We start from the raw sequence: 19322 nt of genomic DNA on the forward strand, positions 1-19322 counted from the left end.
AATTATTGTTGGATATCTGCCCCTTACAAATCATGCCATCCTCCTCACTCACCTTCCTCATCCCTAGGAAGGAGGACTGAATCACATGTGCACTCCAGGCCTGAAAACTGTAATTTCTCATGTGATTCACGTTTTCAACAAAGAAAACTTCAATTCATTTTATGGTACAGTTGCTAATCTTTTTAGGCAGTGACTAAAGAAAAGGTTGTATAAAAGGGAACCATGATGAGAAACATAGTTTTCTGTCTGTGAAAAAAAAATGAGGCCTTGAGTAATTCATTCAGCCTTCTTATCTAAATTTCTAGATTTGTAAAATGAAATTTTTATGTTGATTCTAACTCCCACCTGTCGCCTGAATTTATTATTTCCATGGTTGCTTCATAATTGTCCTCAGGAGAACATATGCATCCTGCCTCACTCTTCAGCACCCCAGGACCTTACTCTTTCTATGGTATCCAGACGCCTGCAGTGTTCTGGGAAGAAAATCACTGGATATTTTCACGTTCTTGGATATAGATTTTCTTCCAAGTATTTTGGGAGTAGGGTGTTGTTGTGGTTACAAAAATGTTTAGGATACATGGAACACTTGTAAAGTTTGAGATAGTCAAGGAAAAGAAAAAAAATGATTCTGCCAATGTTTTACAATTGACACTTTATTAGTATAACTTCCATTTTATTTTTCCAAGGTATTTTTTCTTCTGTCGTTATGAAGTCACTGCTTTAGATGGTTTGGTGAAGGTTGAGGTGCAGCACCAGCAGGTCCAAACTGAGGCGGGGGTTTTTAGTTTTTCCCAGCTTCATGTGGTTGATTCCTGACTTCCATGCTATGAATGGCACAGCTCAGACAGTATTCTTAGAATTTTTGAACACTCTTTCAAATGATCTGAGCTGTATACAGTTTTAAAACTACAAGATATACTGTTCTTGTTTTCCCGTTTTCACATCTGGCACATTCCACCTACTCATAGTTGTAGAATATTATCATTGCTCTCTGGTGAATGTTATTTATACTACTTTCTGTTCTCCATGTAAGTAGGCTAGTTTGTTCATTTTTTAAATGTAGGTATCTGAAATTTAATAAGTGTCTTAGAATTAAGTTCTCAAAATGTATTTTGTCTATGCATCTGTGTCCAAGTAATAAGGAGCAAAGGGAGGCTCATTTCCTGACACTTGATTTTTTAATAGACTTTTGATACCGTTAGGGTTTATTCCATACATCACGAATTATTATATCATTATCTTACTGTGTATTCGACCCAGTCAGAGTTGAAATAAATTATAAAACAATTGATATCACATACATATTTTTAAAGAAAATGTTGAGGCACTTCAAGTTTTATTGGCTCTTAAATGTTGAAGCTATCAGGGTTTGAGCTCATACTGTGGAAGATAATTTAAAATTATTGAAACACTTCACATATTTTAAACACACTTCAGTGGGGGAAATGACTGTGCTCTGAAAATGGCAGCGAGGGTGTAAAATTAGAGGGTTCAAGTGCTCCGCGAGGCAGTGATGGAGCTCCTCTGCTGGCCCAGCACAGAGCAGCTGAAGATTACTCAAGTGCCTCAAGTGCTTTGTTTCCCAACGAGTTTTCGCGTTCTTTCTGCAGAGTGATTTAAATGTTTGAATAATCTCACAAGGTTGTATGCATGCTTCTGACCCTGATGATCACTCTAAGAGTCTGTGCAAATATTGAAAATCGAGTCTTACAAACTATGAAATGTTTGAAGAGTCTTGATTTCAGGTAACCTAAATGAACCCACCATGCCAGGCTTCTATTTGAAAACAAGGTGCAGGGGACCTTTGGAGGAATAGGGCACAGAGTAGATAATACTTTTGCTTGTTTTATTTTATTTTGGGTTAATATGGGTACTACTTTTATTTTAAAACATAAATTTTCTTATAAATGTCTATGAAAATGCAGGTATTTGGTAACATAATTACATACCCTAAAGCCAAGAAGATCTACATCTGACTTTTAAAATGACCAATGATGATATAACCTTAATTTTATTAGGGCAATATATTAGAATGATTCTATCAATTTCTTTTGACTTCAAATCTGTGGATCATTTAATATGCAAGTTAGATAATTTCACTGTCATGTGCCTCATGCTTTAAATATACATGATCTCACAGGTGCTTGTAGACACATTTTTACTGGGCACCTACTGGGCTGAACACCCCAGTAATCATGAAGTATTGATGGAACATTTGCTCCCATATGTCTAGAAAACAAAACAGGAATCCCTAAACTCATTCTTATTGTCTTGTGATTTGTCCTGAGGAGATGTGAACAAAGCCTACTCTCCGTAAATAGGGTACCAACAGCAGCCCAAAGACATACTGCCATTGAAGTCCAGCACAGTGAACCAGTGAACTTCCTTGAGTTTCTTAGACAGGCATGGCTCAAAGATAGTTACATCATTGAATGTCCACCTCAGCATGAGTGATCATGAAGCAAAGCAAGTCACTGTAGCTCCTCCCTTCACAGCTTGCAAGCAGCTCCAGCAGAGAGCCTCCTTTTCTGCCCAAATTGCTTCTGTAACTTTGGGGAGGGGCCTTATGAATATTGTAACTTTCTGAATCTTGTGAGCTTTCTGAATCTATGAATATCTCTCTTTTCTACAGAAGGGAATGTTCCAACTAGGATGAAATAGGTCCTCAACATCCACTGATAATCAAACCAAACCATGAAAAAGTACTATGAGCTACTCCCAGGCAGTTCTGTGTGAGAAGTGGGTAAATGCACATTTTTTTTTTTATCCATTTTTCGATTGAGAGGCATCTAGGTTTCCAAGTCCTGGCTTTTATGAGTAATACTGCTAAGAACATAGTTGAGCAAATGTCCTTGTGGTATGAATGTACATCCTTTGTACATATGCCCAAGAGTGCTTTTGCTAGTAATTAATCTATCTTGAAACTTCTCTTTTCAACAGACATACTTTCAAAGAAAAACACAATTGGTCAAAATGCAGAGAAAAAATTATCATAAAGTACCAACCCTAATGGATACAACTATAGAATTCCTCTTAAATTATATAGATATGAGGAACAATAAACAGACAAAGCTGGTAGTATTAATATATTTAGGTAAGTGTGTGTATGTGTGTACAAGCATATATGTATATATGTGTGTATAACAATAACAAAAAGAGTCTATAACTTTGAAAGGGAGCAAGGGTTAGAGGTATTACAGGTAGTAAAAGTGAGGAGAAAATGATATTTTAATTGAAAACTAAGTTCAAATAATATTGTCTTTCCAACACTAAATTAATAACTTACAAATTGGAAGACTTAAATACTATTAGCATTGATAAAATTTTTAAAAATTTTTGTTAATATTTTTATGTAAATGGTGTAAATAAATTATATCTTTAAGATATGCTAAACCAAAAAGCAAGCAAGAGAAATATTGATTTATGTTAGCAGAGAGTCATTAACTGAAGCTTTCATTTTACTTGGATGTTCAACTAGCTTAAATTCTACTCAATAATATAAAGACACTGCTCACCACTTAATCCAAACTAAAATGCCATGTGGAGTTTGTCAATAGCTTGACTGTATTCAAGGTGTTCTATACATGATGACCTGTGTGGATCAACCTTAACCACAGAAGCAACATTAAACAATTTTAGTGATTCATTTGGAAACCATAAAGAGTTGATTTCAATTCATTTTCTTTACCATTTAACTCAACCTACATACAATTAAAAATCCTGTGTGGATGATGTGAGGACTTGAACAGAGAAAATGTCTTTACTCAGGGAGCCATCTCGTCAGCCTAAAAACACGTTGAAGATCAGTCAATTTTCATGAAGGAGATCTGAAGTCTGTCCTTATGCCCAAGTGCTAGTATGTCCATGTAGTGTAAGTAGTTTTCTTGGAAAGTTGAAATATATACACATGCAATTGATATATGTGTTTTACCATGATTTTGTGTATTTTTCCATATGCATTCTACATGTATTTTATTTGCTATTTAAGGAAAAGTACAAGAACAATAAGGATATGTTTCAGATCTGATCTCAAACATCCAATACATAGCATATTTTTAGCGTGGAGCCTTGTTAGTGTTGTCATCTGAACTGGCCATTTCTTGTAATTGGGGAAGACTTAAAGTACAGAGAGTGGGGAATTGACCCAGCCACATAACTTCAACCTACAGTATGTTTTATCTGTGGGATATGCTGGGGTAAGAGTAGCCTAGAGATTGAGAATGTGGCCAACTTTCAAAGACTGGTCTAGCCTAGAACCCATGCCAGGAGAGGAAACCCAGTCCTGACATTGCTTAGAGCACTAGCACACACAGGCAGAAAGATCCAGAGACCTAGAATAGAGCCAGGAACCAGGAACTGGGATGATAGTAGGGAGAGGAAACTGTAGCTTGATTTGGGAAGTCCTTCTGTTTATATGATACTTTTATTGGCTAATGAATAAGCTGCTTTGACCTATTGCGGGCAGAATATAGCCAGGCTGGAATAAAAAGAGAGAGAGAGAGTATGCAGAGTCTGGGAGATGTCATGTAGCTGCGGAAAGAGACAGATGCAGAATCCTTACCAGTAAGCTATAGCCTCATGCCTATACACAGATTAGTATAAATGGGTTAATTTAAGATGTAGGGGTTAGTTAATAAGAAGTGTGAGCTAATAGGACAAGCAGTGTTGTAATTAATATAGTTTCTGTGATCATTAGGGTTTAGGTGGCCAGAACAAATTAGTAGTCTCCACCTTACAAAATGGCACCAGTGTGGGACAACTACATCTGCATAAAAACTGAGAGAGCTTGAGAAGGAATTCTAGACACCAAAGGACATAGTTAAGCACAGCTTTTGGTAGCCCTATTTTTTTTTCAGACAAACTCTGTTTGCTGGCATCAAGCAGAGGCACAGCTCCTTTAAGAGAAGAAGTCTTCCTGACTCAGTGTTAGCAGCAAATATTGCAAAGCTTCTTTAAGATCCAGCTTTCTGGTTTACTCTGGCAGCAAGAACTGGTCTGGTTCTTTCAGGAGGTCTTGTTACAGAGAATATAAAATGGGGTTTGTTAACAGATTGTTACAATTACTTAATGGTGGTGTAGACCCACTGCATCCTGGAGCTGGGGCAGTGAACATGGCTTGCAGAGGCAGTGAACTTACCGTGGCCATGTTGGACTGGGCACAGCAAACAGGCAGGGCTTTGGAGTTGGTCCTAGCCATGCCACTTAGCATTAAAAAAAAAAAGGTGCTCCTGATCAGAAAAGGATTTCAGATACACAATAGGACAGAGTCAGACATAAAGGACCTCCAAATGAGACACAGTGTGTTTAGAAAATTTATATTGGCTTGGAAGAGTGAAGAAAAGGAGTAGAGATAGTTATAAAAAATGAATAGTTTTAAAAAATAAAAGTCTCTAAAGAGATAATAACTTGCCAAATATAAATGGACTAAATATTGTAACTATAAACCTTACTCTTGATACCAGTTTTGTATATGTAATTTTACTATGTTAAAATTAAAGGCCTTTAATTTAGAGATAAAGGGAGAGATGATCTGTGATGTCTTTCTGTATGTGTGTTGCATTTATTGGCAAATGAATTAAGCTACTTTGGCCTATGGCAGGCAGAATATAGCCTGGATGGAAGATATATAGATATAGAGAGAGTTAGCGAAGTTATGGAGACTCCATGTAGTTGTCGAAGTAGAAAGATGCCAGATTCTTACCAGTAAACCATAGCCTCATGCCGATACATAAATTCATAAAAATGAGTTAAGATGTGAGAGTTAGTTAATAAGAAGCATGAGCTAATAGGCCAAATAGTGTTGAAATTAATATAGTTTCTATGTGATTATTTGGGTCTGGGCTGTTGGGAACAAATTAGCAGTCTTCAACTACAGTGACTTGGGTATAAAAATCAATCAATCAATTAATCAATCAATCAATCAATCAATCAACCAATATACTTTCATAGTAAATTAGCAATAGAAGGAATTTCTCTAAATGTAATAAAGGGCATTTTGAAAAATCAGAACTAATACAAGACTGAATGACTTCCCCAAAGATCAGGAGCAAGACACCAATGACTGTTCCACTCTTGACATATAATATTCTCAAAGTTCTAACCAGGGTAACTAGTCAAAAAAGGAAATACATTCAGGCTGGAAAAGAAGTAAAACTGTGTTTAGATCTTGTATATAGAGAACTTCTAATAATTAACATGCATTCAAAATTGTTAGAGAAAGTTCAACATAGTTGTATATGCAAAGCCATTTTAAATTTGAGTGAAGTGGCCCACACAAAGACTTGTGCGCTAAAAGCCTAATCCCCAGAAGTTCTTTTTTTTTCAATTATTTAATCATTTTTTATTGAGCTTTATATTTTTCTCTGCTCTCCTTCTTCCCCAGTAGTTCCATTGTGAAGAATTAACCCACTGATGTGCTTAGCAATGGATGGCCTGTTTGGAGAGGGAGGTGAATTGTAGGAAGTGACTTTAAAAAATCCAACCTATCCCTGCTCTATTGATCACTTTCTCTCTGCTCCCTGTCTGCTATGGAGTGACCTGCTTTGTGCCCCTACAGGCTGCCTGATGGGATGCTGTGCCTTTGCATGGGCCCATACACTCTATCTTCCCTCTCTTCTCCAGGGTTCCTAAGCCTCAAGGGGAAGGATTTAATAGAGATAAGGCTATGTGTTCCAAAGTCTCCCTTTCTCTGCATAACATCTGATTGTGTGTCTCTGTATTTATTCCCATCTGCTGCAGGAGGAAGCTCCTTTGATGATGAGTGATCCAGGGACTGACATATGAGTATAGCAGAATGTTATTAGAAGTCATTTTATTGATATAGTTATTTGTTCTTTTTTCTTTTCCTTTTTCTGTTATTGTTGTTGAACAGTTATATTAGGTTTTACTCTAGATCCCTAAGTTATGATGATGCCTTTAGAGGTTCTTTTATTGTTCATGATTGTTTTCAGTTATATGTTTTTTTTTATGTTTCTATATGAAGTAGATAACTATCCTTTAAGATCTGTGAAGAAGTATGTTGGAATTTTTGTTTTGGGGGGTTTTGTTTGTTTTTTTGAAGACAGGGTTCCTCTGTAGCTTTGGTGCCTGTCCTGGAACTAGATTTTGTAGACCTGACTGGCCTAGAACTCACAGAGATCCGCCTGCCTCTGCCTCCCGAGTGCTGGGATTGAAGGCGTGCACCACTGCCACCTGGCCTATGTTGGAATTTTGATGAGTATTGTGTTAAATCTGTAGATTGTTTTTATGAATTGCCATTTTTATTATATTCACCTTGGTGATCCATGAACATGGGAAATTTTTTCATTAATTCAAAAACTAGAAGATTTTATCATACCAGCCTTTTACTTGATTAGAGGTACCCCAATATTTTTTAGGTGGTTGTAAAATGTGTTGTTTCCTTTATTTATTTCCCAGTTTTCTATCATTTGTACATAGGAGAGCTACTGATTTTCATGATTTAATTTAATATCTACCTTCATTGCTAAATGTGTTTAAGCTGTAAGAATTTCTTAGTGGGATATTTAGTGCCACTATATATGTTATCATATCATCTACAAGTAAAGATTCTTTGACTTTTTATTTTCTAATTTTATATTGTTGATATTTTTCAGTTGTCATTTTGTTTTAGCAAAGACTTCAAGGACATATTGAATATGTATAGAGAGAGTCAACACCCTTGTGTTATTCCTGATTTTAGGAGAATTTTTTAGAGTTTCTCTACATTTAAGTTGATGCTGCCTATGGGCTTGGTGTAGCATCTACTATGTGAGGCATTTCCCTAGTAACTCCAATCTCTCCAAGACTTTTATTATGAAAGGTGTTTGATTTTGTCTAAAGTTTATTTCTGTGTGTAATGAGATGTCGTGTGTTTTCTGTCTCTTGGTTTTGATTATATGGTAGATTTCATTTATTGATTTATATATGTTTGTTGTTGGGGTTTCTGTCTTCCCTGGTTCCCGCAGTCGTTAAGTCCCAAAGACATCACACAGAGGTCTACATTAACTATAAACTGATTGGCCCATTAACTCAGGCTTCTTATTAACTCTTATAACATATATTAGCCCATTATTCTTGTCTATGTTAGCCACATGGCTCAGTACCTTTTTCAGAGAGACAGTCACATCTTGCTTCTTCTGTGGGTGGGCAAGGACTGTGTTCTCTTTTCAGAATTCTCCTGTTCTCCTTGACCCACCTCTACTTCCTGTCTGGTTGCCCCATCTATATTTCCTGCCTGGCTACTGGCCATCAGCATTTATTTAAAATATAATTGTCAGAATATAGACCATGGTCCCACACCATATGTTGAACCATTCCTTCCTAAGTTTATATTTGACCATAACTTGAATTGTGTACCCTATACTTTGTTTACAATTGCTTTACAATTAAAATTTTAATAATTTGTCATTAAAGTCATAATAAATACATCTAGATGTCTAGATAGATTCTAAAATAAAATTGTCCATGAATGTCTTAATGTTTACTCAATAAGCATGTGTGTTATACCCCAGAAACAAAGTAGCACTTTATCAAATATCTTACATTTATTTAAATTAAATTGAATTACTCATGGCAAAATCCTAGACATCCCACATTGCTAATTAAAAAATATTATTATTTTAGTTTTCAGGAAAATATCTCTCAGTATTCTCAATTAAGTCCATATATGGTAGCTCAGCCTCATTTTTCTTGCATCATCTACCTCTTAATTCAAATATTGCATATTTAATGTCTTGCTTTGCTTCCTAGTCTCTGAAAAACAAATGCCAGTTTTTTATCAACTGCTTGTCAGTATCATTTAACACATACTAGATTTCCAATCAAGCACTCATGGCCTATTTGAATAAACTTCCCCTCCCCCTTTTAATTTATATTTTAATGATGAGACTTAGAGGCCATATAATTTTCAGAAATTGTCCTTTATCTCTATCCTGAATAGAATTCCTTGTGGTTGAGTGAGCTTTTTGTTTTGTCCAAATTTACAGAGTGGTATGCTCTTTAGATAAGGAAACTAACACACTATAGTGATTTCTTTAACATGGGAGACTGTGCTATTGACGTGGAACGAATGCCAGCACACGTTTCTCATTGATAAGCAAACACCCATCAAATGGCAATGATGACTCCTTATGAGACAGACCAGACAGTAAGGTTGTGGTCTAGAAGGGATAGGCGTGTCATTTCAGTATTCATTTTTGGAGCCATTTTCTTCCTCGTAATATTCTCTGACTAGAGCCTCTGGTGGATATAAAGCTCAAAAAATTTACATATTGTGTTTGAAGGGATATAAATATTTTTTTTTCTCTATGATTCATGTGAGTATGCTTTAAGGAAGCACTCAACATTTTCTTTGTTATTACAATGTACTTTTCAAACTTGCAAAATTGTTGCATCATAACATGCACAGGAAATAGTCATCTAAAATAAAAAAGTTCCTCCACACAGTATGCCCACCTCAGAAGCAAAATTTAAAATGTCAAGCTTAACTTTTTATTCTATTTATAAAATAAGTACACAGATGAAGAGTTTTTTCTTTGAAAATATTGTGGTTGCAAAATGCATACAGAAGTTCAAATTTGCTTCCCCCAGCATCTTCGAGATAAAACATGACTGATATCCATGTTAACTTACACATTGTGTAAGCATGTGGAAAGACTTACATTGTTTTAATCCACACAAAACTTCCAACACTGAGAAGGAGAAGGAGATACAAAATCTAGTTTCTAACCAAGAATCTATCTGCAATTGATAACTGATAGAAAAGAAAAATCAGTTTTCTTCAATGGAGTGTCACTGGATGTATCAAGCACACTCCAAGGCAAAGCCCATGCCCAGAAATACTTGGCTGACAGCAACAGCAAAAATGACTCCGTTTGATGTGTCCTGCTTTGTCTTTTGTTTTGTTATTGTCTGTATTACTGATTTTTGTTCGGTTGGAACTGTGCTTGAGGAATATTTTTGAAAGAAACAAAGAACACGAAGTTCATTGGGTAAGGAAGTGGGGATATTAAGGGAGGGAAAAGAGTATGATCAAACTACATTGCATGGAAAAGAATTTTAAGAAAAAAAACTTTCCTCAGCAAGTGAAATACATTCAGCACTCCTTCAGCATGGGTAACTGAGATACCTGATTATTTCTATCCTAGAAACTGTGTTTGTTTGCAGCATCTCTAACTCTTTAGGATTTTAATTTACTTATGAAAGGAAATTAGCTAACTACTCAGCTGTAAATAATCTGACCATCAATAAGATTGGATTCGTTCCAAATATGCCATATATTACCGCCAAGAATACAGTGTCAATGTTGAAGTTCATTCTCTAGAGAGGATGCTTTACTTAGTTTCTAACTAATGATTATTAAGTTAATCATTGGTTGTGGATTCCTGAAAACCTCTTGTACATCAATTTCCTTTAAGCATGGTATACATAATTTCATAAAATGGCATTAACATATGTATATGGTATCTCTTAGAAATTTTTAATTATAGGAACTGGGAACTTTAAAAATATAAGTCATTAAATCATATATGTCATTAAATCATTAAAACTGAATTTTAATCCTCAAGGTCAAAATAACAAGTTTGAAAATAAACTGTCCAGCTGCATTAATTTTATTTGAGTAATCAGATGTGCTTTGTTTTTCTATTGTAAATAAATTATTTTGTTGTCAAATGAATGAACAAAAAAATAATCATATACATTTCATATGTAACTGATGTAAGGATCAGAGAGATAAAAGGAAATTTATATCAGAATCTCTAGCACTATGTATAGAATACCTTTTAAAATTTTTCAAGGATTGATATTAAAAAGCTAAAACTATTCTGCAACATAATCCAATATATATTTGTCAAGTGATGATCTTCACTGCACTGAATCCTTTATATCATCATTACCCTTTGAATGCCGTGAGTCTAACAACCCTATCCTATAGCAATACTGACGAATATCTTGCATATCATCATAGAACCTTCATCTGGTGATGGATGGAGATAGAGACAGAGACCCACACTGGAGCACTGGACTGAGCTCCCAAGGTCCCAATGAGGAGCAGAAGGAGGGAGAACATGAGCAAAGAAGTCGGGACCACGAGGGGTGCACCCACCCACGGAGACAGTGGGGCTGATCTATTGGGAGCTCACCAAGGCCAGCTAGACTGTGACTGAAAAAGCATGGGATAAAACTGGACTCTCTGAACATGGCGAAAAATGAGGGCTGATGAGACGCCAAGGACAATGGAAATGGTTTTTTTTTTAATTTATTTATTTATTAAGGATTTCTGCCTCCTCCCCGCAACCGCCTCCCATTTCCCTCCCCCTCCCCCGATCAAGTCACCCTCCCTCATCTGCTCTAAGAGCAATCAGGGTTCCCTGACCTGTGGGAAGCCCAAGGACCGCCCACCTCTATCCAGGTCTCCAAAGGTGAGCATCCAAAATGCCTAGGCTCCCCCAAAGGCAGTAAGTGCAGTAGGATCAAAAACCCACTGCGATTGTTCTTGAGTTCTCAGTAGTCCTCATTGTCCTCTATGTTCAGCTAGTCCGGATTTGTCCCATGCTTTTTCAGACCCAGGCCAGCTGGCCTTGGTGAGTTCCCGATAGAACATCCCCATTGTCTCAGTGTGTGGGTGTGCCCCTCGCGGTCCTGAGTTCCTTGCTCGTGCTCCGTCTCCTTCTGCTCCTGATTTGGACCTTGAGATTTCTGTCCCGTGCTCCTCTGTCTCTGTCTCCTTTCATCGCCTGATGAAGGTTAATATTCATGAGGATGCCTATGTGTTTGTCTTTGGGAAATGGGTTTTGATCCTACTTAACGTGATGGCTTTGTGGGAGCCTTGCCCGTTTGGATGTTCACCTTCCTAGATACGGATGGAGGGGGGAGGACCTTGTCTTTCCACAGGGCAGGGAACCCTGACTGCTCTTTGGACTGGAGAGGGAGGGGGAGAGGAGTAGGGAGAGGGGGAGATGGGTGGGAGGAGGGGGAGGGAAATGGGAGGCTGGGAGGAGGCAGAAACTTGTTTTTTTTTTTCCTTTTTTCAATAAAAAAAAGATATTATTTGGCATAGGTAGTTGAATGAAAACAATAAAGTTTCTGAATACCATATGTAATTTAAAAAATTGTGTTGTGTATTAAACAAAGCAAGGAACCACGAATTCACAAATTAATAGCGTATAGATGAACTTTTGTGAAGTAGAAAAAATGTATGAAATAGAAAAATGGAAGTTTCTATGGAGGAACCTACACCTTTTCTAAGATAAACCTGACAAAAGCCTCTTGATAAGGTTCATTTTAAGAGTGTAATCTAAAATTTAAAACTCAAAAAGCAAACCCTTGAAATGGTCCTGATGTTGTGTTTGTAGACATTTACTTCATCTTTATCCTGTAAGCCCAAGATTGGAGCTGAGCTATTGCAACAGCATTTAAACACTCAACACAGCACATCTTGGTTCAAAATGTTGAGTCACATGGCCCAGCTTCATTTTTTTTTTACCCTGAAACTGAGTAACTGATATACTTGGCATCACATGTGTACCTTCTGTTCCTTGCCTTTCTTATTTGTTAATAGAAATGATTGTCACTCCCAGGTCTTCTTGCTGTAGATACTAATTGTCACACATAACTAGTCCTTAATATAACATCTTATTTAAAAATTATTCAGGCATTATGATTAAGGGTTTAGTCTTTTCTGGAGAGCTTAATTACAAAAATACATACATTTAATTATTATAAACTTAATGATTATTCTGTATACTAGCCTTCAAAGGATATTACATATTTGTTTGTTGAATATGTCTGTTTCATTAATTTCTTCCCTACAAAAAACGTTTACCCCATAAGGGCCACTAAAAACTCATGTATCATTCTACCAAAATTCCTTATGTGAGGCTTATCACTTTATTAAATTTACAAACATATTATGGGTAAGGGATGACTGGCAGAGTCTTGGATCAGCTGCATTAGAAAGTCTTGCAAAGTGGATAATGGCTTCTCCATTACACCATAGATAAAGTTTCTCTTCAATTAACCTCCAGTAGTGTGGACTGCCTGTCACCTTCTATGACCCTTCAGAATTAGCTTGGGAAGGAGAGGCATGGCTGAAATCTCAAATGGCCCCGTTGTCAACTTCAAACCCTTTTTCTAAGGGTAATGTCAACATTTTACCTTCTAGTTACATGTGGTCTCTTCCAAGCAGGCAAAACTGATCTATAATTGTTATGATTGTTCATTCAAGCCACAGCCACTCTCTCCCCCATCCGCTGAGACAGGCTGTTCTTTAGCTTCTGGCCTAGCTCTCTCTCTTTTCTGTCTTCTTCTCTGAGAGGCAGCTTTATTTCTACATCTCTCCCCAGTTCTCCACTCCCCCTTTCTCTCTCTCTGTCATCTTCTCCTTCTCTCCCTTTCTCCTTTAAGTAATAAATATCCAATTCTATTCTGTACGATTTGTCTGTCCATGTGCCTCCTACCCGCTGCTTGCTCATACCACTGGGCTAGCTTGGACCAGCCCGCCTGCCATGTGTCTCCCTGCCTGAGACCAGCCACCGCTCGGGGACTGGAAGCCATCTCTTCCTGGGACTGGTTGCTCCCAGGGCCTGCTGCCTGCTGCCACATAGCCTGCTACCACCATTTGGGGACTTACAACATTTCTGCTGCCTAGGATCTTGCAGCATTTTTTAAAAAATCATAACAATAATAGTTACCGAATATTTTACTGAAGGGTAGAGCTCTATGATGATGTTCTTTAGAATTGTAAATGTAATTTGATACACAAAAATAATTTGTTAAATAAGTTTAGCTGGTTAAAAAGAGTAAATGAATCCTCAGAGTCATGATTGTACGTCAGTATTGTTTAATGTCATGTAGCAAACAAACGAATGATAGAGAGTTTCATTAAAAAATCCTTCCTATTTGGACATTCACATGTAAATTCTAAATAGTCACTCAAAGTATAATTTATATAAGCCATGGTCATTTGTATTATGATTTTTATAAGATAATTTATAAGAAATTAGTCTCTATAATATGAAAATGCTTTTCTATTTTGTGTTTTGAAGGTTTCCAAGGTGCATAAGTTCTAAAGAGGCATAAACTGAGATCATATTCTGACTCGAGATATTTTAAAATGCCTTTGAAATCCCCTGTTGATATGGAAAAACCCAGTTTATAAAATACTTTTGAAAGATAGCAAACTACAGTATTGAACATATCTCATGTCTAAGTATGAAGCATGTCACGGTCTCTGATCACTAGGGTTCTTAAATCTTGTCCAAAGCAGTGTGGAGATCCAAATGTAGAGAGACCTCTGTAAGTCAGTACTTTTGATCATTGCTGTCTTATGGAACTATCACTATAGTAATGAAAATGATTATCTTACCCTTTCTTTATTTTCTTAGCAAATTTGAAGCAAGTTTACATGCCAAGATGAGAATAATCTGAGGATTTTTATTTGAGTCCATCTGGCTCTAAAAAAGTTACCACTTTCTTGTTTTCTCTCCTCATAGAAAGATCGAATACACTTTATTATCTCTATGATGATGTAACTTTTAAAACATATTATATGGTTTCACTAATGAGCTAAAACAGAAAATTTCAAGGAAGGATGTATGCATACACCTTCTGGAAAACACTTATTCATTAAAAATTCTACAATAGTCGTGAGATGGTGGCACATGCCGTTAATCTCAGCACTCAGGATAAAGAGGCAGGTGGATCTCTGTGAGTTCAAGGTCAGTCTAGTCTAGAAGAGCTAGTTCCACAATAGGCCTCAAAGCTACAGATGAACCATGTTTCAAAAGACAAAACTAACAAAAAAATTCTGCAATAGATAATGCATTAAAGGATAACATTTTGTATGCTAACCTGAAAAAATGACAATGATAATAAATTCTGTAGAGGCTTACTTAAAAACCATTTGAAGCCTATAAAGCAATGTTAATGTAGAAGTTGTACTATTGCACAACTGTGTGTTACTATATCATTTTCCTTCATCGTTTTTTTGTTTGTTCTGCCAATATTTTTCAATTTAATTTTTAATACATAATCATAATATATCTGAATCATTACCATTGTTTTTTTTTTCTAGAACATAATCTGTTACTAATAATTATAAGTAGGGATTTCTCTATCCTTCTTGGGCTCTCTGCAGGGCCTCTACTCCCTGCATACTGCCTTTTTCTTCCTAGCCCACTCAGCTTCCATCCAGAACCCTCCCCACTTCAGCCCCACTGCCCTCTTTTGGCACATAACACCACCCAGCCCAGCCTGTCTGGGCACTGGGTCAGAGTCCTCGGGGCACCCAAGCAGACAGGAGTTCCTTTGTTTCTATGGCCTACCTGCACCAAGCAGGGTAGGTGCTTTGTTTGCGAGCTGCCCAACCAGCACGAAGACCTGATCTCTCAGCGCCAGGAGAGCCAACATTGGGGAGAGCCAGCGTTGGGTAGGCAAGGAGACCTGATCCGGTAAAAGAAGATCCATAAGGGAGCATTTGGAAAAAGAGATGGGCAGATGCCAAAGCAAGAATTTGTCCAACAAGCTGAAAAGCAACATGAAGCCACCAGAAACCAGGGACCTCACAACGGGAGGACATGAACACCTTAATCAAGAAGAAGTAGAAAAGACTGACTTCATGAAAGTGATTGACGCCCTTAAACAGCATGTAAAAAACGCCCTTATAGAAATGGATGAGAAATATAACAGAAAGTTTGAAGAATTGAATAAATCAGTGAATGATACCCTAGAAAAACAAGGAAAAACAATCAAACAGATAATGGAAACAGTTCAAGACTTGAAAACTGAAATGGAGGCAAAGAAGAAAACACAGAGGGCCAGCTGGACAGGGAAAATTTAAGTAAACAAACAGAGTCTACAAAAACAAGCATAACCAACAGAATACAAGAGTTAGTAGAAAGAATCTCAGATTCTGAAGATACCATAGAGAAAATAAACACACTGATCAAAGAAAACAGCAAGTCCAACAAACTCTCATCACAAAACATTCAGGAAATATGGGACACAATAAAAAGACCAAACCTAAGAATAATTGGAGTAGAAGAAGGAGAAGAAGTGCAGCCCAATTGTCCAGAAAATATATTTAATAAAATTATAGAAGAAAACTTTCCCAACCTAAAGAAAGATATACCTATGAAGGTTCAAGAAGCATACAGAACACCGAAAAGGGTGGATAAATAAAAAAAATCCCCTCGCCATATAATTATCAAAACACAAACATACAGAATAAGGAAAGAATATTAAGAGCTACAAAGGAAAAAGGCCAAATTACTTATGAAGGTAAACCTATCAGACTTACACCTGACTTCTCCATGGAAACCAAGAAAGCCAGAAGGTCCTGGATAGATGTACTGCAGAAACTGAGAGACCATGGATGCAAGCCCAGATTACTATACCCAGCCAAGCTTTCGTTCACTATAAATAGAGAAAACAAAATTTTCCAGGATAAAAACAAATTTAAACAATACACAGCCATAAATCCAGACTTACAGAAAGTAAAAGAAGGAAAATCACTAACCAAGGAGTCCAACAATGACCACAATAACTCAGACATCTAGAGACCCTTCACCAGCACAACTCAAAGAAGGGAAACACACAAACCCTACTACTAAAAAAGTGACTGGAGTTAACAACCACTGGTCATTAATATCACTTAATGTTAATGGGCTAAACTCACCTATAAAAAGGCACAGGCTAAGAGATTGGATACGAAAACAGGATCCAACATTCTGCTGTTTACAAGAAACACACCTCAACCACAAAGACAGGCACCTACTCAGAGTAAAGGGCTGGGAAAAGGCTTATCAAGCAAATGGACCTAAGAAACAAGCAGGTGTGGCCATACTAATCTCTAACAAAGTTGACTTCAAACTTACATCAATCAGAAGAGATGGAAAGGCACATTTAATACACATAATAGGAACAGTTCATCAGGATGAAGTCTCAATCCTGAACACCTATGCCCCTAATATAAAAGCACCCATGTACATAAAAGAAACATTGCTAAAACTCAAGGCAGCCATCAAACCGCACACACTAATAGTAGGAGACTTCAACACTCCTCTCTCACCAATGGCCAGGTCAATCAGACAGAAACCTAACAGAGAAATAAAAGAATTAATGGAGGTAATGAATCAAATGGACTTAACAGACATCTATAGAACATTCCACCCAAATAGGAAAGAATATACCTTCTTCTCTGCAGCTCATGGAACCTTCTCAAAAATTGATCACATAGTCGGTAACAAAGCAAACATCTACAGTTACAAAAAAATATTAGTAACCACCTGGGTCTTATCAGATCACCATAGGTTAAAGTTAGAATTCAACAACAATGCTATGCCCAGAAAGCCTACAAATTCATGGAAACTGAACAGTCAACTAATGAACCATACCTGGATTAAGGAAGAAATAAAGAAAGAAATTAAAGTCTTCCTGGAATTCAATGAAAATAAAGAAACAACATACTCAAACTTATGGGACACTATGAAATCAGTCCTAAGAGGAAAGTTCATAGCACTAAGTGCCCACTTAAAGAAAACAGAGAAAGCTCACATTGGAGACTTAACAGCCCACCTGAAAGCTCTAGAAAAAAAAGAAGCAGACTCATCGAGGAGGAGTAGAAGACTGGAAATAATCAAACTGAGGGCAGAAATCAACATAATAGAAACACAGAAAACAATACAAAGTGTCAATGAAACAAAAAGCTGGTTCCTGGAGTAAAGCAACAAGATTGACAAACCTCTATCCAAACTAATCAAACGGCAGAGAGAGAATATGCAAATTAATAAGATCAGAAATGAAAAGGGAAACATAACCACAGACACAGAGGAAATTCAGAGAATCATTAGATCTTACTACAAAAGCCTATATGCCACAAAACTGGAAAATGTAAAGGAAATGGACACTTTTTTAGATAAATAACATATACCAAAGTTAAACCAGGACGAGGTGAACAATCTAAATAGACCTGTTAGTCGCGAAGAATTAGAAGAGGTTATCAAAAACCTCCCTACCAAAAAAAGCCCCGACCAGATGGTTTCAATGCAGAATTCTACCAGAACTTCCAAGAAGACCTAATACCTATACTCCTTAATGTATTCCACAATATAGAAACAAAAGAGCCATTGCCAAATTCCTTTTATGAAGCTACAGTTACTCTGATACCAACACCGCACAAAGACTCAACCAGGAAAGAGAATTATAGACCAATCTCACTCATGAACATCGATGCAAAAATCCTCAACAAAATACTGGCAAACCGAATCCAAGAACACATTAGAAAAATTATCCATTATGATCAAGTAGGCTTCATCCCAGAGATGCAGGGATGGCTCAACATATGAAAATCTATCAATGTAATCCATCATATAAATATACTGAAAGAAAAAAAAAACATATGATCATTTCATTAGATGCTGAAAAAGCATTTGACAAAATTCAACATCCCTTTATGATAAAAGTATTGGAGAGATTAGGGATACAAGGGTCATACCTAAATATAATCAAAGCTATATACAGAAAGCCGACAGCTAACATCAAATTAAATGGAGAGAAACTCAAAGCCATCCCACAAAACTCAGGAACACAACAAGGCTGTCCACTCTCGCCATACCTCTTCAATATAGTGCTTGAAGTTCTAGCAATAGCAATAAGATAACATAAGGGGATCAAGGGGATTCAAAATGGAAAGGAAGTGGTGAAAATTTCGCTATTTGCAGATGATATGATAGTATACATAAGAGACCCCCAAAACTCCACCAAAGAACTTTTACAGCTGATAAACACCTTTAGTAATGTGGCAGGATACAAGATCAATTCCAAAAAATCAGTCGCCCTCTTATACACAAAGGATATGGAAGCAGAGAGGGAAATCAGAGAAGCTTCACCTTTCACGATAGCCACAAACAGCATAAAATATCTTGGGGTAACTCTAACCAAGGAAGTGAAAGATCTATTTGACAAGAACTTTAAGGCATTGAAGAAAGATATTGAGGAGTATACCAGAAAATGGAAGGACCTCCCTTGCTCTTGGATTGGGAGGATCAACATATTAAAAATGGCAATTCTACCAAAAGCTATTTATAGATTCAATGCAATCCCCATCAAGGTCCCATCAAAATTCTTCAAAGATCTTGAGAGGACAATAATCAACATTATATGGAAAAACAAAAAACCCAGGATAGCCAAAACAATCCTATACAATAAAGGATTTTCTGGAGGCATTACCATCCCTGACTTCAAACTCTATTACAGAGCTACAGTGATGAAAACAGTGTGGTACTGGCATAAAAACAGAGAAGTCGACCAATGGAATCGTATAG

Source organism: Microtus pennsylvanicus, chromosome 5 (genome assembly GCF_037038515.1).
Source record: "Microtus pennsylvanicus isolate mMicPen1 chromosome 5, mMicPen1.hap1, whole genome shotgun sequence".
In the NCBI taxonomy this organism is placed as follows: Eukaryota; Metazoa; Chordata; class Mammalia; order Rodentia; family Cricetidae; genus Microtus; species Microtus pennsylvanicus.